General features: G+C 44.8%; 1 protein-coding gene and 1 long non-coding RNA gene across 2 annotated transcripts in view; one reads left to right on the forward strand and one right to left on the reverse strand.

Moving 5' to 3' along the window:
- Positions 1-22,610, forward strand: part of VPS26C (VPS26 endosomal protein sorting factor C) — a 43,715-nt gene that overhangs the window by 1,187 nt on the left and 19,918 nt on the right. The gene's annotated exons all lie outside the window — the stretch shown is intronic.
- Positions 2,964-12,198, reverse strand: LOC308344990. Its single transcript, XR_013967031.1, has 3 exons — positions 12,078-12,198; positions 5,636-5,738; positions 2,964-3,918 (listed from the first exon to the last, which is right to left on the reverse strand). It is a non-coding gene; the product is annotated as an uncharacterized lncRNA (long non-coding RNA).

Genomic DNA, 22,610 nt, shown 5'->3' on the forward strand with positions numbered 1-22,610 from the left:
GTTGAGGGTTGAGGAGCTTGGTGTGCACATGCCCCCTTCCCTCACTCCCGACGCGACTGCGGAGGTGTTAATGAATGAAAGGCAGAATTCGCCTCGAAAACAGAACTAGGCACTTCAGGGTCCGGCCAGCTCTAACACCATGCAGCAGTTACTCTTTTTTTGTTGTTCTCTGGTGTTCAGAACGCATGGCGTATTAAAATGCAAGTACAAAAAATAAAATAAAATCGTAATGATGGTATGAACGGATTTTGTGCCACTCGTCTATCATTTAACCTCCTCTGGCCTCAGTTTCCTTATTTGCAAAACGCGGATGATTCAGGGTTCCCTACTTTACATCAGAATCAGTCACCCTGGGAATTTTAAAGTGTGATTACCCCGGTCCCACTCCCTGAGATATCACTGATTGTAATGTGCAGCCAGTGTTGAAATCACAGCTGGCTCACACTGGAATAAAACTGAGAGGAGTGGCTGGCCCCATACATGCGGAGCAGTCTCAGAAGGGATTGAATACAGGGCAAAGATCATGAACAGATGCTAAACCCTTCTGAGTGCAACATCACAGGGGAGACCTGATGTTTACACAGATTCAGAGGGTCACCTCCCAAATTACTAATTTCAGAGGGAAAAGGCTGCCTTCATAATGGAGGAATCAGGTCATCACCAGTCTGGCCACGACTGACAGCATCCCTCACTATCACTACTGATGATACTACTGACATTATGTTCTAGCATGATCACAGAGGGTTTGGCATGATGCGCTGAAGAGGGAACAGCTCTTCTATGTAGTATTCCTACCAAAAAGGTTCAACTTAGATCAACTCATAAGGAAGCAATCAGACATTTCCAAATTGAGGAACACTCTGAAATAACTGGCCTGCATTCTTAAAAAATGTGAATGTCATGAAAAAAGGGGAAGTTTTCTAGATTAAAAGAAACTAAAGGGATATGATAACCAAATACTGTGCATAATTTTTGACAAATTTGGGTGTGGACTATATATTAAATAATAGCTTTGTTTTGGTGTTAAATTTCCGCAGTGTGATATTTGTATTTTGGCTATGTAGGAGTATACACCACATACTGAAGTATTCAGGAGTAAAATATGGCAATAACTAAATTTTGAATAATTCAACCACAGATTGTGTGTGAATACACATGTGAGGTGAAGAGAGAGCAAATAGGGCAAAGTGTTAATAATTGACGACTCTAATGGAAAGCCGTATGAGTCTACTTTGTATTTTTTTTTTTTAAGATTTTTATTTCTTTGACAGACGGAGATCACAAGTAGGCAGAGAGGCAGGCAGAGAGAGAGGAGGAAGCAGGCTCCCTGATGAGCAGAGAGCCCGATGCGGGGCTCCATCCCAAGACCCTGGGATCATGACCTGAGCTGAAGGCAGAGGCTTAACCCACTGAGCCACTCAGGCGCCCCTATTCTTTTTTTTTTTTTTTAAGATTTTATTTATTTGTTAGCACTAGAGAGAGCATGCACAAGTGGGGGACAGAAAGGGAGAAGCAGGCTCCCCACTGAGCAGGAAGCCCTATGTAGGACTCTATCCCAGGACCCCGGGATCATGACCTGAGCCGAAGTCAGACGCTCAACCAGCTGAGCCACCCAGGCGCCCTTGTATTCTTTTTTAATAGCAGTTTTATTGAGATGTAATTCAGATACCATAAAATTTACCCATTTAAGGTACAGAATTCAGTGGTTTTGATATAGTCACAGAGTTGCTCAAATAATCACCACCATCTAATTTTAGAACATTTTGCTTCACCCAAAAAGAAACCTTGTACCCATTAGCAGATATTCCTGGCATCACAGATGTGCTTTCGGTCTCCATGGATTTGCCTCTTCTGGAAATTTCATATATGTGGTCTTTTGTGACTGGCTTCTTTCACTTAGCATTATGTTTTCAGTGTTCGTATCAGTTCCTGGTTCCTTTTTTTTTTTTTTTCAAAGATCTTATTTATTTTATTTGACAGAGATTACAAGCAGGCAGAGAGGCAGGCAGAGAGAGAGAGGAGGAAGGAGGCTCCCCGCTGAGCAGTGCTCCCCCTGATGCGGGGCTCAATCCCAGGACCCTGGGGCCATGACCTGAGCCGAAGGCAGAGGCTTTAACCCACTGAGCCACCCAGGCGCCCCTCCTGGTTCCTTTTTATGGCTGAGTAATATTCCATTGTATGGGTAGACCATCTTTTATTTACCCATTCATCTGTTGATGGACATTTATTTGGGTTGTTTTCACTTTTTGGCTTATATGAATAATGCTACTATGAACATTCTAGTATGAGTGTTTGTGTGAACATATGTTTTCATTTCTCTTGGATACATACAGAGGAGTGAAATTGCTGGGTGATATGATACTTTATATTTAACTTTTTTTTTTTTAAAGATTTCATCCATTTATTTGACAGAGAGAGATCACAAGTAGTCAGAGAGGCAGGCAGAGAGAGAGGGGGAAGCAGGCTCCCTGCTGAGCAGAGAGCCTGATGCGGGGCTTGATCCCAGGACCCCGAAATCATGACCCGAGCCGAAGGCAGAGGCCTAACCCACTGAGCCACCCAGGTGCCCCAACTTTTTTTTTTTTTTTTTGAGAGCCGGCACTTGCACGAGCTGGAGGGGTGAGGAGGGCAAAGGGAAAGAGTATCTTAAGCACGTGGAGAGTATCTCCACACCCAGCACGGAGCCCAACAGGAGGCTTTGGCTCATGACCCTGAAATCATGACCTGGGCCGAAATCAAGAGGCAGACACTTAACCGACTGAGCCACCCAGGCGCCCTACTGTCTTTATCTTTTTGAAGGCCCACCAAACTGTTTTCCAAAGCACCTGCACTCTTGTACATTCCCCCAACAGTGTGTGAGGGCTCAGGTTTTCTTTCTACTTTGTATTCTCATAACTTTTTTGTAGCTTGGAAATTCAAAATAAGAATTGGTGGAGGCAGTGATAGGAGACTGTATACATTTTGCTCTAATAATTATTATTTCATCAAAAACTCAACACATTCTATGCAGAGATGTTCCAGCTGAGATGTTTTCTGTGGTTTTAATTACTGGCACAAGTAACGAAAAGTACATTTAGAAAAGCTGCAAGAACTGAAATCGTAAAGTTGACCCAGCTACAAGTCCTCATGGTCGGCAGAGTTGAAGGTGGCGTAGCTTTGCATGACCAACGTGCATCCCTTGGTGCCATTAATGGGAACAGAATCTGCAGTGGCTGGCTTCTGGCAATGTTTCTTAATCTTGTGTCAGGGAACCTTATGCGGCGATTATGAAAAAAAAAAAAAAAATCAGCGTAACTTCTCCTAAACAGATGGTTCCTATGTATTATTTCGGAGTTCCCCCCACCCCCCAAAAAAGAAAGTTACTAGACAGGTAAGTCTGATCACAAGTATATATTTGGACCCATGTGCCTGTGAGTCGGGTTTTAGACTCTGTGATCTGTGGTTCGGGATAGGGGGAGTAGGTGGCCAGTGCTGCCGTGGCTGCTTCCTAAACTCCAGGGGCAGGACTGTGGCTGGCCAGTTGCTTGATGGGCTCAGTGCTTGTGGTGCAAGCGGAACTAGTCCACATTTTCCATGTTCTCTGTACATCTCAGCAGCACTGGGGAAGATTCCTTTACAAAGGATCTGACTTCTCAGCCGGTACCTGTAAGTGTCGTAGTTTGTTTGATGTGGCCGCCATCTATGGTAGCCTGATCTTCAGGTGGTAGATGAGTGTCTTTCTTGCGAAGCACATTTGCCTGTGTAGCTGCATAAAGCAGTCTTCTCAGTCTTCTCTGGGTGGCTCAGTCAGTGACGTGTCCGCCTCTGGCTCAGGTCCTGATCCCAGGTTGAGTCCACATTGGGTTCCTTGTTCAGCGGGGAGGCTGCTTCTCCCTCTGCCCCATGCTCCCCCTGCTTGTGTGCTTGCACAGGCTCTCTCTGACAAATAAATAAATAAAATCTCTTTAAAAAATTAAAAATTATGACTTATACTCAGAAAATGTACTGATTCTGTTACTGTGCTTTTCAGTGTTTTAGCTGTCATGAAAGCATTCGAAAATGGCTTTCATTCTGTGGGTACCAGAGAACCTAAGTAATACTTGGGTTTAAAATTGGCATTTGGGTTTTTTCTTAGGAAAAAAGTGCTTCTTGACAAAATGATGGATGTTAAAAAAAAATCACTGTTGAATCATTTTAAAAACTATAAATGTAATACATGCCATGTGAATGACTTAACATTTTACATAAGGCTAGAAAGTGAAAAGTAAGTTCTTCCTCCTCTTCTTCCTTTTCTGTCCCTGGAGGTGTTCCCTGACACTTCATACACTATTCCAGGCACTTCCTGTGAGGAATGGTGTACGTGTGCACACACGCATGCACACACACACACACACACACGCACACACAACTTGTTCTTTCTGCTTAACGCTGTATCTCCTTACCTTGGACCTCTGTTGGTCTCATCCTTTTTTAGGTTTTTATTAAATGCAAACACATTTACTCAGGCAGTGTCTGGTGATCTCATGAGGCTTGCAGGGCGTAGAGAGAGACAGGTAAACACACAAAGAAAAGGTGATACAGCGCTCAAATAGGAGCATCTGTGGGATCTGATGCGCACAAAGCAGGACATCGACGTTTAGGGGGAAGCCAGGGTCCTCTGGAGCCTCACTGAGGTTGAACCTAAGATTTGAAACGTAAGCGCCAGGCTGGGGTCTCCCTCCCACCAGAGACCACAAATGCCCTTGTTCATTCCCAGCAGGAGGAGCAGACAGGGAGGCACAGTGAACGAGAACTCGCGGACATTGGCGAAACAGTCTGGATCCAGTGAATGCTTTTGTTTCCTCTGCTTCCCAGGCTTTTCCAGTCACTTCTAGACTCTCATTTGGCAGCAGTTTTTTAAAGGGATTTCACTTTATCATCTTTCCAGATATTTCTTCTCTTTCCCTTGAATTTATTCGGCTCTTTTCCTGTTGTGTTTTACCTTTCTAAGTTGGCTGTTTAGCTTCTTAAATTGTAGCCTCCTCTTAAAAATGCAGACATTTCCCTCTAAGGACTGCTTTAGCTGCATCCCCCTGGGTCTTTTGTTTCTAGTCAGATGGGTGGAGTTACTGTAAACCGGACCCCACCTAACCCTATGCAGCTCCTGCCAGAGAGGGGCAGGGCCAGGAATGCCAGGGTGATGGGAAGAAGTGGAAACGCTCTAGCCCTGCGCTGCCCGGAGTCACTGCTCCCAGGGACCCTGCTGAGGCCTCCTGGCACAGCAGCCTCACAGTCTAGACATGGGAAGACCCCAAAATAACACTCTGCTGCCCTTTCTCATGAGATATGACTTGTGGCATTTTTATAATTGTACTAAAATATCTTCCAATTAACCTTATGGTTTTTTGTTTGACACCTGAATTGTTTACAAGTGTGTGTTTTCATTTCTGTTATAAAAACAACTCTCAGGCACCTGGGTGGCAGCCCCCACATCAGGCTCCCTGCTCAGCGGGGAGTCTGCTTGTCCCTCTCCCCCTCCCCCAACTTGCACACTCACTCTCTCGTTTGCTCTCTGTCTCTCAAGTAAATAAATCCTAAAAACAACTCTCACTCATAGATTTACAATCATGCTTACATTTAAATATAAATTTTAGGAAATTCCTTATGAGACAAGTACCTGGAACTGGAATGTGAGGTCATGGTGGAGCCCAGAAGTGTCAGGTGCAGTGGTCAGCAAAAGCCTCAATATCATGGAAAGTTTTCAGTAATTTAGTAGTAACCTGTAATATGTTAGCAGCACATTTTATATATTCCTCTGTCATTGTGCTGATAAACTTGTAATTAATTTGTACTTTGAATCTGCCTAACTAAAATACTGTTCTGCTTATATTTATATACCTAGGCCTGTCAGTAACTGCCCACTTGGTAGGCACTCAAAAACTTTATTAAATTGATAGTTGAAGCCTTAAAACATTTAAACAAAATTCATAAAGCTACTAGTTTTATTATTTTTTTAAAGATTTTATTTATTTATTTGACAGATCACAAGTAGGCAGAGAGGCAGGCAGAGAGAGAAGGGAGGAAGCAGGCTCCCTGCTGAGCAGAGAGCCCGATGCGGGGCTCGATCCCAGGACCCTGGGATCATGACCTGAGCCGAAGGCAGAGGCTTTAACCCACTGAGCCACCCAGGCGCCCCAAGCTACTAGTTTTATAAATGCATTGATCAGAAAGGGAAAGCTAGGTCTTACAGGTACACTATAGATTTTCCTTTGTAATTACAAATAATATTCCAGGCATAAATTCCAGAAGATAGTGGTAAGATTCTTATTTTGGCGTCGCCCCACAGCTACACATGAACTTCCCATTACTGGTATTTGCTCTAGCACAATCATTTTTAAGAGAATGATTCAAATAAATATGGAAATGTGGACTTCCAAATTCCTGTCAGTGTGATTCTCTTCAAATTCAGAAATAGAAAATAATAGAATTTAATCCCTGGCATTTTTCCATCATCATTTACACAGCTCAGAGTGAGTAGACCTTCCTCAGAACTTGAAGCATTCTTGCCCTTCCACTCTGAGAGTCCTTCTCCTTGAGTCCAGAAACTTGACCCATGTTTCCAAAGCCCCATGTATGGTACAAGATCATCAGGAATATGTGATTTAAAAAAAAAAAAATGCCCTAATTCCATGTTTCTAGTGAATGCTTTAACATCCCATGAAAACACTTAACTAATTTTTTTTAAGATTTTATTTATTTATTTGACAGAGAGAGAGAAAAGGAGAAAGGGAACAGGAGCAGGGGGAGTGGGAGATGGAGAAGCAGGCTTCCTGCTGAGCAGGGAGCTCAATGAGGGGTTCGATCCCAGGACCCCAGGATCATGACCTGAGCTGAAGGCAGACGCTTAACCTACTAAGCCACCCAGGTGCCCCAGTAATAATGTTTTATAGTAACATATAATAATATGCCCATTTCCAATCACAGACAGCTTTAATCCCCACTAACACTGAAGAATTCTCCCCCATTTTTTGGCTCAGAAGACTGAGACTCTGAGAACTCAGTGACATGCCAAAGGCACGGAGAAGAGTAAATACTTGAAATCATGCTTCTGTAGGCCTTCCCCAGGCCTTAATTTTGGCCATCTGTAGGATGCAGCTGATACCTACGCAAAGTTTTTGTTGTGAGTTTAAATGAGATGATGCTTTAAGACATTTTATTATAGGTTCTGACCCTTAGCAGAGGCTCAGATGGTGAGCATTGGTAACGGTATGCCTTTCGGTAATGTCTAGTCACTCAGAATTGCTGTGTCTGCCACGATGTGGATCTGGAAGTTAGTATACTATCCAAGTGAGTGTGTATCAGATGCTTCTCAGATAGTTGGACGTGTACCCATGGCTGACTTGGAGGAAGGAGGGCTAGTGCCCTAGGATCCCCGCTAGGGAGCATGGCGGATTTGGGCACTGAGACCTGAGTGTGGTTCGGGTATGCCTTTATGCTTCCCCCACGGTGCAGGAGAAGTGCTCCAGATCAAACAGTTTGACTCAACAGCATTAGACATTGTGTGATGTTTCCAGTTCACCAGAGGAGCTTATTGGTTAAAAGAACCCTGCAGTAAATCTTACTGTAATATAAATATGATTCATTTGTTTTTACAAATTCAGAATGTTTTGCTTTCTAAAATCCTGACACATGTACTCGTGAAAGTGACACCATTAAATATTGTGGTTCTGCAAACCATAAATAAGAGCTTTGCTATCCAGCGTAGCCCGGTGACAGCGATAAGGGATCTGTGCACAGCGGGCTGGTTACTGTTATAAGAACCTCTAGATTTTGTCTTCTTTGGCTTGTGTGTAATTTCCTGTTGAAAAGTTAAAGAGGAGGGCGCCTGGGTGGCTTAGTTGGTTAAGCATCTGCCTTCAGCCCAGGTCATGATCCTGGGGTCCTGGGATTGAGCCCCACCTGGCGGGGGCGCGGGGAGTCTGCTTCTCCCTTTCCCGCTGTCCCTGCCCCCACTTGTGTTCCCTCTCTCTCAAAGAAGTAAGATCTTTTTAAAAAATTATAGAGGACAAATCCTCTATGTAACAGTTCATTATTAGGAAGAAAAACTGCAGAACTAGAATGGTATGGAAAAAAAGAATAACTATTGTGCTTTGTACTGCTGGATTCTTGACACGTGAATGGTCATTCCCGGTGAATGCTGTTGGAAGTACTTAGGGTACAAAAATGAGCCAGCAGGGATCCCAGGATAATCTGGGGGAGCTATGAACCTTTTAGGAATTGCTGTCATCTCAACCTTGAGAGGGTCTCTTCTCTCTTGAATAATCGAATGCTCCTGAAAAGGCCTGTCTCGTAAATCATAACCTAACCCTGGTGCCATGCAAGAGAGGCATTTTCAGAATTACCTAAGCCTGTTTGAAAACTGGGTGCAGTAAAATGATTCATGTAGTTCTCCATTTGGAGTTTGTGACAGCGTGTTTTGTACTGGCCCAAGCATTAGTAAAGCCTGCCTGGCCGCTGTGGGTGTGGGGGTTTCTAGACTGCAGCAGGGGGACACCAGGGACACCCCTGACTCCCAGCAGGCTGCTCTGACTCCAGCAGGCTGGTTGGGTTTCCTCTGCCTTCCTCTAGATGCTAGTCCCCAGTTGGGACCTCCTGACCTTGAGTTCCGGGTCTGGATCTCCTGACCTTGCAGCATCCTGGATCTGCGGGTGGAGCCAGCCACACCCTCCCTGTGGGCTCTCTGCCCTTAGCCCAGCCCTGCTTCCAGCGGTGATTGTCCCCCAGCACTGACCTCCTAGCGGTGCTGCTCCCGGTCTGGAGAGCCAGTGACACCGGCAGGTTTTGGAGAGATGGCTCCTCTCTTCTCTTGTTCCCCCTCTTGACTCCTTCTCACTACTGCTCCAACCTGAGTTGGCAGAGCCCCGCTGGTCTATTCTACAGACTTCCAGGCGTGCTGACCGTCCCTACAGATCGTCCCCCTCCTGTGCCTCCCTTACCTCCCTCGCTCCTGGTTCTCCTGGTTCTCCGGCTCCCGTGAACCGTGCCTCACTCACTCCCCCAGCTTTGGGCCGAGCTGACCTGACTCCCCAGCTGTCCCTCCCCACTGTCCTTGGCCCCCTCCTGCTTCCATTGTTCGTCCTGCACCTCTGCTCACCCTGCTTGTTCTCTGCCCTCTTAGCACAGGCGTGTTCTGGAAAGGTTGTAAGTTCGAGTCAGTTTTCCATTGGCTTTCCGCTGTCATTTCAGCTGCACTTTGGGAGTTTTTGACCCCCTAGCTCCAAATACCTCTTCATCTCATTCAGTGTTCTTTTTAATCAAGTAGTCATGATACATGAATGGGGTTCTTCTAGTGGACAGAGCTATGACCTCACCTTCCTTTTCTTGGCTTCAACTTTTGTTCAGAAAACAGTTACTTGGTAGCCATTGGGCAGGTGGGCTGACCCATTTCCCCTCCCTGTGAGCAGACGAAGACGTGGAAATTTCAGAAGAGCATCATGCCCGAGAGTATCATGCCAACAAGAAAAGCACAGTGTTCTGAAGCTCCGAAATAAACTTTGTCTTGTCTGGATGGAGAGTTTAAGGAGCCTTCAGTTAGCACAGAGCCACCAGCATTCCCAGTGTGTGGTGGGAGATCCAGGGTGTGGGGCTCTGTGGTGTGTGGGGTACTACTGCTCTCTGGCCGTGGGGTGTGGGTCCTTTGAGATGCTTTCCATGCAAACACAAACAGGTAAAGAGCCAACTGTTGTGAAAATACTTTTGTGGAGTGAAGAATTCCTATTAGTTTCAGTTACTGTCTTCCACCTGCACACAAGACTTTCCGGACACATCTGTACGCTGAGCAACTCTTAAAAAGACTGTCCTGGTCTTTCATTGTCTATATTGAAGAGAAAGTCTACTTTCTCACACACAGGCAGAAGAACATTCAGGCTCAGAGCAATGGTGCCTTTCTCCAGGTGATGGAAAATATATATTACCTTCACTTCGAAAAGCAAAGTGGGTGTTTACTTATAAATAGCTCGAGAAGATGAACAACATTGTTTAAGATAAAGATTTTCCCCCCCGAAATGTAAGCAGTGGAACTCTTCTTAGTAAATGAAATCTTATATAGAATTCTAATATACCAGTTTTTATAACATCAAAGTAGTTTGTTTTATAGGCATATAAAATGAGAGCTTTTCCATTTGAAGTGACTCCCTCCCCCCAACTCCCTGCCTTTCCCAACTCGTCCTCAAATCCCAAAGTGGCTGCTGAGGTGTCTGCACAGGCCTGGGGCCCGGGGGCTCACAGTTTGAAAAGTACTGGTTGTACGATGTAGTGACCGGCCAGAGCCAACAAGGTTGGAGTTCTTCATACCGTCCCATTTTCTTTTGTCTTATGCCAAAATTTAAAAGCTCTGTTAACTTCCAGGTATAATGCAGTGCCTGCCACCAGGCTGAAAACATTTTGCTTTTATTCACTGGAGGATTTAAATCGAAGAACATGGGCCCCTACTCCATACAGATTACAGACCCACCATTGTCACTTCGTCTTCTGCCAAGTTCCTCCTTGACAACCTGCTCACTTGGGCCGGAAGTCCCAGCAGAAGCCAGTGGGATCTGGCCACCCTTGTTGTTGGTTTCCTTATTGGTGTTTAAACTTGCCTTGGGAAGAACAATGTGAGGTTGTCAGTAGCCTTTGATTCTTGCTAGATATTGTACCCGTTCATACTTTTCTGACCCCGGATGCTGAATCTTGGAAAGAGTGTGCCTCTGAGAAACCGAGGGCTTACACGAGCTGTCCTCCTGGCTGTTGGGCAGGATCTCCTGGTTTGTGACGCGGACACGTGTGCTTTCTAACGATGACTGGGTTCTGTTCGTCCCCATCACCATGTGTGTCCTCTGTGCTGACATTCTTCTCTGTGCTTACGGTGTTCTGTCACACATCTGGCATGATGGCAGCCAGAAATTGGTCTGCCTTTGTTTTATCAGAAAAGATCATTTAAGGATGTGGGCGGCTCAGTCAGTTAAGTGTCTGCCTTGGGCTTAGGTCACGATCCCAGGGTCTGGAATCGAGTCCCTGTTGGCTCCCTGTTCAGTGGGGAGTCTCTTTCTCCCTCTCCCTCTACCCTTCCCCGTGCTTGTGCTCTCTCGCTCTCAAATAAATTAGTAAATAAATTCAAATAAATAAGTAAATCTCAAATAAATTAATAAAACTTAAGAAAAAAAAAAGTCATTTAAGACCATACTCAAAAACCCAAATTGCCATCTTTGGGAAAGGAAGAGAAGTCCCTTCAATCAAGAGTAAGGGATAAAAGGGCAGAAATTGCTCTCTTCAATAATAATCAGGAAAGAGGGTGCCTGGGTGGCTCAGTTGGTTGAGCGACTGCCTTCGGCTCAGGTCATGATCCCGGACTTCCAGGATCGAGTCCCGCATCGGGCTCCCAGCTCCTTGGGGAGTCTGCTTCTCCCTCTGACCTTCTCCTCTCATGCTCTCTCTCACTCATTCTCTCTCAAATAAGTAAATAAAATCTTAAAAAAAAATTTTTTTCTAAAAAATAATCAGGAAAGAAACACTTAAATTTTAAAATGATCTGGTAGTGTTCTTTAAAAAGAAAAGGGGGGGGCGCCTGGGTGGCTCAGTGGGTTAAAGCCTCTGCTTCAGCTCAGGTCATGATCCCAGGGTCCTGGGATCGAGCCCCGCGTCGGGCTCTCTGCTCAACGGGGAGCCTGTTTCCTCCTCTCTCTCTGCCTGCCTCTCTGCCTACTTGTGATCTCTGTCTGTCAAATAAATAAATAAAATCTTTTTAAAAAAATGATCTGGTAGTGTTAATTTGACCATACTTTTCAGATCTAAAAAATTTACATGTTTTCACTTGCCGAGAGAATTCAAGTAATAGGAAGGAGTATCCCCCTCCTTCACTGCTCCATGAGCGCGCCTGAGAATTAGCACTGGACATTCCCAGCCTCCCACGGTGTGGTCCTGGGGTCCCGACGGGCAGGATGCCCGCCACGGGCAGGGTGCCCGGGCGCCCCTGGGCCGCCTGGAGCAGAGACCGCTGCCGTGCTGGGGAGCACGGTCGGCCCTGTGCTCTCTGGTCCCGCTCCTGCCCGTCAGCAGCCCCTGGGCCTTGCTCCCCTCACCTCTGGTCTCCTCCTCCTGGGCCCAGGCTCTGCCTTGGACTTGGGGATCGGCGGGTTTTCATACGTGAGCTCGCTCTGACCGGGATTCAGTTCGGTGGCTGTTGGAGTTGTTCGTTATGTAAGTGGGCTGGCTATTCAAAGCATTTTCTCTGGCCAACTCCCTGTATTCCACGGTCATTACTTTGGCATATAATTAGGGCAGCTCCCAACCTCCTGTCATCGGAGCTCTCCGAAACTCTTGGTTTACAGTCCCAAGTCCTCACATTCACTTACACCAGTAGTTCAGACAAATGTCAGCGTTCCAAGCTTTCTGCGAGTTTTAGGTTATTAAAATCTGAAATCCAGTCATCTCTGTTAACTCGCAGTTTTGCTAATAGGTAGTATCCAAGCCCTGCAACCACACAGCACACCGGGAACCTAACGTAACACTCCCATGCAAAACACTCTGTATTTACTAATAAAAGTTTTACTTTTGGGGCGCCTGGGTGGCTCAGTCAGTAAAGTGTCTGCCTTCCGTTCAGGTCACGATCCTGAAGTCCTAGGATTGAGCTCGGCATTGGGCTCCCTGCTCCGTGGAGTGTCGTCTGCTTCGCCCTCTGCCCTCCCTCCCCCTCCCACCCCACAACCGCTTATGTTGTCTTGCTCATTGTATCTCAAATAAATGAGTAAAGTCTTTAAAAAAAAAAAACAACAGTTTTACTTTTTGTGACTAGTATTAGGCAGTCTGATTTTGCCCCTTCTAAACTTTCACTCAGGGCTCGGATTTCTTTTCCAGCCTCTGAAGAAAGTTTCAGAACTAGAAATTTCAGAGAGACCTACATCGGACAATTGCCATGAATTTTGTTGGCTCGTTTTACTTAGTATTTACACCTGTACTTATACTGTGCTATACCTAGAAGAAACCTGCTGCCTTTCACCATAGTAGAACAGCGTCACAATGCGGGACTGAAATGTGAGCCACTGGGGCACCTGGGGGGTGCTCAGGAGGTTAAGCATCCGACTCGGTTTCAGCTCAGGTCGTGATCTCAGGGTTGTGAGACTGAGCCTCACGTCGGGCTTCACACTCAGCACAAGGCCTGCTTGGGATTCTCTCTCTGTCCCTCTTCCCCCACCCCCAGTCGTGCTCATTCTTTCCCTAGATAAATAAATAAATAAATAAAATAATAAATACATAAAATGTAAGCCCCCGAGAGCAGCAGTTTTGTCTCTTTTGTCCCCTGCCCTGTCCCTAGCACCTGAACAGTGTTGCTATTATGTCTGCTGTTTCGGCAGTATGTATACGTAAGCCAAACAAAATCGGTATCTCAGTATTTTGTTACAGTTCCATTGCTAGTGAACTGATTGCTCTTCATAGATTTTTACTTAAATATTAACCATTTTCAGACTGTGACCCTGTCGCCAAGAAAGTAGGATGACAGTATTTCCTTCCATACTTGATTATCTCTGTGGATTTCTTAATCGAGGCTATCACACACAATAGATTACTCTCCAGTGTAGAGCTTTTTTGAGACCCTAACCACCACCACAATCCAGATGTGGAACAGTTCTGGCCCTCCCAAATTCCCTGTGTCCCCTATAGTCCGCTTCTCAGCCCGCCCCTCGCCCCTCCCAGCCACTGGCAATTTCCCATCCACTTTTCAGTCTGGTTGCCCTTTTCCGTAATATCCTGTGAGTAACATAACCGTGATTACATGATAAGTAGCCTTTTGAATCTGGCCTTGCCACATAGCATAATGCCTTTGAGACTCTCAAATTGTTGTGCGTATCAGTGGTTTGTTCCGTTCTGTTGCTGAGTTGTCTTCCCCGGCATGAATATACCACTGTGTGTTTTGGCCGTGCACCTGTTGAAGGACATTCGGGTGATTTGGAATAAAGCTACTAGAAACGTTTGCGTACAGATTTTTTTGTGTGGACATAAATCTTTCATTTCACTTGAGTAAAATCTAGGAATGGGATTGTTAAGTACCATTATGGGTTTTAATGACGGATTGGAGATGACACAGTCTCTTCAAAATTCTCCTTTCTGGAAGTTTCAGTAAACACCACATACTATTGGCCATTACTATGTGGAAAAATACCTGGTGATGATTTGTTCTCTTTTTCAAACAAGACGGAAAACAATTGTGATACAGAATTGTGGAGATGGATGGGGGTACCTAACAAGTTGAAATCCCTCTGATGTTTCTGATTTCTGTTTTCCAACCAAAATGGATCTTTTGAGTGCTACTAAGAAAGACTAGTGTTTCAACAGTTGTCTTAGCAATTAGTTGTCTAACTTGCGGTTGCCCACCCAGATCACTGATTTATCTTGTGATTTTGTTGTGATTTTGATTTCTCTTTGGGTAAATGAAGGGGCAGCCCACTATTGGTGTACAAGATCTCCAGACCAACTATGGGAGGATCCCAGGTGGTTCTGAGTACTGCCCCAGTGTAAGGAAGGAGGGACTTGTTTGGGTATGCAGAGGACTCTTGGGGACAGTGATAGCTCTCATGCTGCTGGGACCATCAGAAAGGAGAGACGTTGGAGAGAGAACGGCTGAGGCATTAAGTAAGAGGCTTTTGCTTCTCCAGCAGTTGTGTTCAAGTCCAAAGCAAGAGATAATCCCTGGAAATGGTACTTTCTAGCACACAGTCTTTAGATCTTTTCCCAAGGCGAGCAATATGCCCTTGGGTTATCAGAATTTAAAGCACTTAGATATTTGTACATTTAGGTCCAGAGGCCGCCCATTCTGGAATTGATCTTACTTTATAATTGATTTATTATGTATTATGTTAATAGTTAATCAGTTCACATGGCTTAAATTCATGAGTTTTAAGATGGATGCATCTACCCCTCACCATCCATCATGGTCCTCTCCATGGGGTAACCAAAAGCTATCAGTTTCTTGTGATTCCTGCCAAAGATATTTTATGCATGTGTAAGTATTAAATATGTACAAATGGCAACATTTTTTTCCACAGTGATGTAATATGCAGCCTTAAAAAAAAAAAAGAACGTGGGAGCACCTGGGTGGCTCAGTGGGTTAAAACCTCTGCCTTCGGCTCAGATCATGATCCCAGGGTCCTGGGATCGAGCCCCGCATCCGGCTCTCTGCTCAGCAGGGAGCCTGCTTCTCCCACTCTCTCTGCCTGCCTCTGTGCCCACTTGTGATCTCTCTGTCAAATAAATAAGTAAAATTAAAAAAAAAAAAAGAACATGTATGTACTAATGTGAATGATCTTCAGGAAATCATTCAAGGGAAGACCCACCATTTTCCATTGTTGGAATTTAGGTTGTTTACAGTCTTGTTACTACAAACAGTATTGCCCTGAATAACCATGTTCATAAGTTGTTTCACCTGTACCAGTATTTCTGAGGAAAATTCCTAAAATGGAATTGCTGGGCCCAGGTGTTTGTAAAATGTCTTTGGTATTGCCAGATGTTCTTTACAAGGTCATGGTATTCTAGACTCCCGCCGGAAACATCTCAGAGTGCCCGTTGCCACCTCCCCTAACACAGTATCCTCAAATATTTTAGTCTTTGGTAATCTGATAGGTATGATAGTTTTAGTTGTTATTTTTCATATTATTGAGTTTGGGCATATTTTCATATTTGCCTGTTATACTGAGTTGCACAATTTCCCTAGTTTAACATTTATCTAAGTGATATCACTCCTGATCACTTTTTTTTTTTTTAACTCCTGATCACTTTTAAGAAACAAACTTAATTTGGGGTTGTATTTGTAGTAGTATTTATTTATTCAGAGTTGTGAGTCACTTGGGTATGATAAAAGTTATCCCAAATGGTTTCTTCTAACATTTTGGTTGTTTGTGTAAAAATATTGAAGTCTTTGGCACATTGTGAAGTTCCCATGTATGAAGGTTTGCAGTATGGCTCCCACTTAATTTTTTTTTTTTCCCCAGTTCTCTGGCCAGTTTTCTAGTATCATTTAGTGACTCTTCCACCTTTTCCTCTGGATTTAAAATGCTACTTTTATCATCTGTTAAATTCTCCTACTATCTGGGTCTATTTCTGGACTCCTCCATTTTGTTTTGTTGACCTCTCAGGCTGCATATGCCCTGCACCACACATTGTAAATTATCGTGGTGATGTCATATCTCACAGAGCTAGTCTCCTTCCTCTTCTCTTCAACATTCATTGACTATTCTAGGGCGCCTGGGTGGCTCAGTGGGTTAAAGCTTCTGCCTTCGGCTCAGGTCATGATCCCAGGGTCCTGGGATCTAGCCCCACGTCGGGCTCTCTGCTCAGCAGGGAGCCTGCTTCCTCCTCTCTCTCTGCCTGCCTCTCTGCCTACTTGTGATCTTTCTCTGTCAAATAAATAAATAAAATCTTAAAAAAAAATGCATTGACTATTCTATAAGAATTTTCAAATCTGCTTATCTGGTCTATAGTACCCCACCATATAGCCCCCAAAAGAATTATTTTCTTTAGGATTCTATTATCTTTATAGACTTAACTTAAGGAATGTAGACACGCTGAGGGTGTTAAAACTTTGTATTCAGGGCTGCCTGGGTGGCTCAGTTGGTTAATTCAGCTCAGGTCATGATCTTAGGGTCCTGGGATGGAGCCCTTCCTTGGGTTCCCTGCTCAGTGAGGAACCTGCCTGTCCCCCGACCATGCTTTCTCGCTCTCTCTCTCTCACTCTCAAATAAATAAATAAAATCTGAACAAAAAACAAAAAAACCCTCTGTATTAAAAAAACATGGTATGGGGGCGCCTGGGTGGCTCAGTTGGTTGAGCGACTGCCTTCGGCTCAGGTCATGATCCCAGACTTCCGGGATCGAGTCCCGCATCGGGCTCCCAGCTCCTTGGGGAGTCTGCTGCTCCCTCTGACCTTCTCCTCTCTCGTGCTCTCTCTCACTCATTCGCTCTCAAATAAATAAATAAAATCTTTAAAATCTTTAAAAAAATCTTTAAAAAAGATTTAAAATCTTTAAAAAAAAAAAAACATGGTATGGCTTTCCATTTGTTTTGTGCCCCTCAGCTGTGTTTTAAAATTTTTGTCTTATCAGTGTTTTGGTCATTTCCTGTTAAGCTATGATATTTTAACTTTCAGTTGCTTTTGAAAATTAAGACTTTTCTTCCAACCTGTTTTCTCATTGTTTTGTACATGATGCCTTATTAATTTCTGCGCATTAATTTCGTACCAACTGTCTCCCTGCAATCCCCTTCGTGTTGATAGGTTTCAGTGAATTCTCATGGGTTCTTTGAGGCATACAGTCATCTTATCTGCAGTAAGGACCATTTTACTTTCTCCTTTTCAATTTTCTTCCTATTTCTCTAGTTTCATTACATTAACTAGTACTTACAGTCCATTAATAGTGGTGACTGTGTTCATCCTTATTCTTGATTTAAATGTAGCATATCTCATTTCCCATCAAGTTTGATGCTGGCTTTTGGGAAAGATTGATCTGTTTTGTCGCATTTAGGAAGTATCCTTATGTTACTGAGAATTTTACGAAGAATGGATATTACATTTTAGCAACTGAATTTTCAGCATCTCTAGAGACAACTCTGATTTTTCTCTGGAGAGCTATTAATATAGTGAGTTGTATTAATAGTTTTTCTTAATAATTGAGCTATCCATTCTTTCCCGGACTAAATCCCATGGGATTATGGTGTGCTATTCCTTTAAGTTGTTCCTAGGTTGTATGTGTTAATATTTTATATAGGACCTTTGCATTGATATTCATAAGTGAGAAAAGTCTAGCTTTCTGTGGAAATGGGTATGTGTATAGATTTTGTTTTTTGGTGTCATTATTATATTTGCTTTATTTTTTAACTTTTAATTTTTAATTTTAATTTTTATATTTATTTTTATTTATTTTTTTAAAGATTTTATTTATTTATTTGACAGACAGAGATCACAAGTAGGCAGAGAGGCAGGCAGAGAGGGAGAGAGGGAGGAAGAGAGGCAGGCAGAGAGGAAGAGAAGCAGGCAGAGAGGGAGAGAGGAGGAAGCAGGCTCACCACCGAGCAGAAAGCCCGATGCGGGGCTCGATCCCAGGACCCTGAGATCCCAGGACCTGAGCCGAAGGCAGAGGCTTTAACCCACTGAGCCACCCAGGCGCCCCTAATTTTAATTTTTTAAAAAAGATTTAATTATTATTTATTTGAGATGGAGAATGAGAGCTCAGGAGCAGGGGAGCAGAAGGAGAGGGAGAAGCAGCCTCCCACTGAGCAGGGAGCCCAACATGAGCTCAATCCCAGGGCTCCAGGATCATGACCTGAGCTGAAGGCAGACACTTAACCAGCTGAGCCACCCAGGTGCCCCTATATTTGCTTTATTAAAGAAGTTCCTTCCTTGTCTGTTTTGGAGTAGTTTAATATCGGAATTTTCTGTTCTTTATACATTTGGGGACGATCTCTGAAGCTCTCTGGGTATGGTGCAGGACTTACTTTCAAATTTCTCTATTTTTTCTGCAGTGACCGATTTGCTTAGGTTTCATGATTCCTTTATGGTTAGTTTAGGTTAATTATATTTTCTTAGAATAACTCACTCCTTCAACTTTTCACATTGACTCACATGCAGCCGAACAATGCATTCTCTTATTCTTTTAATTTCCTCTAGATCTCTGATATTTCCCTCTTATTTCTTATTTTGGAAATTTATGTGTGCTTTCCTCTTTCTTTATTCTTGATTAGTTGAATAATTTGCTTTGCTATTTTTTTCCCCCCTAACAACGACAACAAAAAAGAACTGTTGAACTTATTTACGGGCCAGCCTGGTCAATTTTTGTGCATGAACCATGGACACAAAAAAGCGTGTAGCCCCCCCGGGGTGGGGGGCTTCCACCTGAGCCGAGTAGTCGTACCTTACTGACATGTCACAGAAGTCCTTTATATCTTTGCCTCTTCTTGTCGTTTTATCTGTCCTGAGCTAAGGGGGTAAATTAACATCTCACGCACCGGATGTGTTTTCCTCAGTTTCTCCCCATGTCCCCTTGTGGTTTCTGCATTCAGATGTCAGTGCCACATTCCTCGATCGCAGGGAATCGTGCCTCGGGGTCCTCACCGCAAGCCGAGCTGCTGGGAATGGCACAATGCCCTTCTTTGTCTCGTTCGGTCCTTCCTGCTCTGAGCTCAGCCTTGTCCGATGTGAAGATTACAGCCTGTGATTGATTTCTTCGCTCTGGCTTCCTGGCCCTCTGCTTAGCCTTTCTTCTTCTTGTAGGTGCTTCTCTGTCATACAACAGAAAACTGGGTTTTGCTTTGAGATAGAATCTGAATGTCTGTTTCTAATAGATGTTAATTTAGCCCATTTATTAATATGACATGTGTTTGGCATCAGTTCTGTCGCCGCTGCTTTGGTGTCACTTGAGGGGATGGTTTTTTTTAAGTAGCTTTTAAAACTTCTTCCTCTCTCCAGCCTTCTTTGCTTGGCTTTATGTTGTTTATGTGATTTTCTAATACTTTGGAGTTTTATTTGTTATAATTGTTACCCTTACAACTTTTTATTATGCCCTACATCTGCTCTGTTTTAGATGTTATTTATTAATCCCCTCCTGAGAGCAATGATGAAATAACTATATTTCCTCTTCTTTCCTTCCCCCTTTCTTCTCTTCTCCCAGCTCGTCTTAGTTACTTACACATACCACCTTTACTGGTATTTACCTTTGTGACGTTTATTTGAACTCTGTGATTTGATTTGTTAACTTTAGATCGGGACTGTCTAGTACAGCTCTCCGCGGTGGTGTGTGGGTCCTGTTTATCTGACGCCTGTTGTGACAGCCACTGGCCAGAAAGTGGCTTTTAAGCACTTGACTGTGTGGCTGGTACAACTGAGGGGCTGAACTTAAATTTCATTTAATATAAATTTGAGTTTAAATAACCACGTATGGTTAGTGGCCACTGTATTGGGGAGCATGGCTTGTCTTTTTTCTTTTTAAGTTTATTTAAATAATCTGTACACCCAGCATGAGGCTCGAACTCATGACCCCGAAATCAAGAATCACATGCTCCTCCAACCGAGCCAGCCAGGCACCCTGGAGAGCATGGTTTTCATGGAGTGTTTGTCAGCCCTAGCTGTGAGAGTGTGGGGGGAAGGGAAGCACAGACATTATGCTACCTTCCACATTCTTGCTCCCTTCCTCTCCCCGCTAGTGTTATTACTTAAGTCATTTCTACACTGTTGGGCCTTGTATTTTGCATTCTTTTCTCTTACCATCATCATCACGTATCTCCTTGTCTTATTAGAGTTAAATGTATTCAGTCTTTACAAGTCTTTGGTTTTTTTTTAACAGTTTTTCTAGCCAACCCATGGGTGCTTATAGTTCACTATATAGTAAATTCCTCAAGGAGGATTTTCACACATCACTGCTTGGGGTTTATTTCTGTACATTTAAAACTCCTTTATAGTGGAGTGTCTGTTTAGGTGGGTATAAAATTCTATGATCACGTTGTGTTCGTTGAGCATTGTAATGGGCATTGCTGTACCTTCATTTTGAATTGCGTCTTACTGTGGAAATGTTTGGTTTTTCTCCCCTCTGGTGAGTGACTTTATCTTTTGGCCTGACTCCTAAAGGATTCTTTCTTTTTCGAGGTAGAATAATTTTACTAAAATCTGTCCTTTTCTTGACCATTCCTGATTCATTTACCCTTTCAGTATTTAAGATTTTATTTATTAGAAAGAGAGAGAGAGAGGAAGCATGAATTGGGGGTAGGGGCAGAGGGAGAGGGAGAAGCAGACTCCCCGCTGAGCAGGGAGTCTCAACTCTGAGTACAACACAGGCAAGGAGGCATCGGTGTGTGGAAAATTACAGAGAGGAGACATTGGGCTCAAAGTCTAAGAGCGGATTCTGGCTAAACCAACCCAACAGGATTCTTGCTGAAGGCAGGCCTGGGTGACAATCTCGAATGGGGCGCTGGGGGGAGAATGAGAAACCCAAGCAAGGGTGATCAGATATGGGGGCCAGCTAAAGCAACTAGCAGAATTCTTGCTACAGTTGGACCATGCAGAGATGAACGTGGAAGTCCAGAAGTCAAGGCCTGGTTGAAAAGAGCTCTAGGAAGGCTGCGAAGCATTTCGTCAAGGAGAGAATTTTTGTCACACGCCATGTGTGTCCCCGCGGGAGGAACATCCAGGTGGTGGGAAGAACACGTGCAAATGCCCTGAGGCTGAAATTTGCCGGCACCAAAAAAACTAGCAGGGGTTCCAGGGAGGAAGGGAGGAGTGAAATGAAGTGATTGAGGGAGAAGGTTAAAAGGTGAGGCCAGACCGATCAAGGGAGGGGCAGACCCCCCCCAACCCCTTTGTAGGCCATTGAAATGACTTTGGCCTTTACCCTGAGTGAGACGGGGAGCTGCCATAAAGTCCCTTGAAGTAGAAGAGCGACATGATCTGTCTTGTGTGAATTCATCATCTGCTGCTTGGATTTTTCTCTCGTCCCTCCCTTGCTCACGTTTTCATCAATTATGTCTCTTCTTGTAGGCCTTGAATGTATCCCTCGACCAGGCTGGCTGAGGTTTGATGTGTGAGTTTCTTCATCCTATACTGTTCTTCCGCTGGGGAAGGTTTCGCAGTGGGATGGCCTGCCTGCTTCCCGCATAGACTCTCGACAGCTCCAGCCAGGCTGGGGACCAGGGCCGCTGCTCCCGGGTGTGCCCTCACCCTCCCGGAGCGGAGTTCCCCAGCCGCGGGGCCTTGTTTCGGCTTCTACCCCATGCCCCTGCGGGGTCTTCGCTCCTCGGCAGCCCTTCCTCCTTGGCATGGTCCTCCCCTGTCTCCTGGCTTCACCGAAAATGGAGTCTGTGGGTTTTAGTTCTCATCCTTTTGGGCAACTTCCAGGAAGCTGGAGCGGGGATGCTGACTTGACGCCACCCTCTTCAAACCCAGAGTCCAAATTACGGGTTTGGTATTTCATTCCGAGGAACACAAAAGAAAAAGTTCGTGTTGTTTGGTAGTGGCCTTTTTCCCTTCGAGAAGAACGAGGTGTCTGAAGGGACTTGGGGTCGTTTCTGCCCAGAAATCCAGCGTGGCTGAGATGGCTGCGATCACTACCTTCTCGGAGCTTGTTCCGGCCTGAGCTTTCGTGTGTGGCTCAAGACAGCTGTTCTAGGCCTTTCTCCAGACCTGGCTTCTCCGGGCCAGAGTCGAGCTGGGGTGCAGCATGTCACCTCACAGAGGGGCCCGTGTCCGGCCTGCGGTGGCCGCGGACATCTGTGCTGGGCCGCTGTGACAGATGGCACGGCCATGAGTCCCTGTCAGCGGAGCTGTGCCAGCCAAAGCAGGGTCTGTCCCCTCGAGTCTTCTGCACGCATGCAGGTGCGGGGCCTGCATCGCTCAAGCCTGCGTTTCTAGGCCTTTCTCAGGCCCGGGGCCCCCTTGATGCCGTGACGACAGCCAGGCCTCTTCTAAAAATTAGCACCTGTGCGTGTGATTTTGTGCATCGTTTCTGGGGTTTGCTCCCGTCCCTGAGTCTATGAGCGACCCCTGCTAATGACATTGGGTGAAATACCAGCACCATCCTTCTCCCTGTTGCCAGTTCTGGACATAAGTCGGGGGGAGGGGCACGTTCTTGGCGAGGCCTTGA

Source organism: Martes martes (assembly GCF_963455335.1).
Source record: "Martes martes genome assembly, chromosome: 1".
NCBI lineage: Eukaryota > Metazoa > Chordata > Mammalia > Carnivora > Mustelidae > Martes > Martes martes.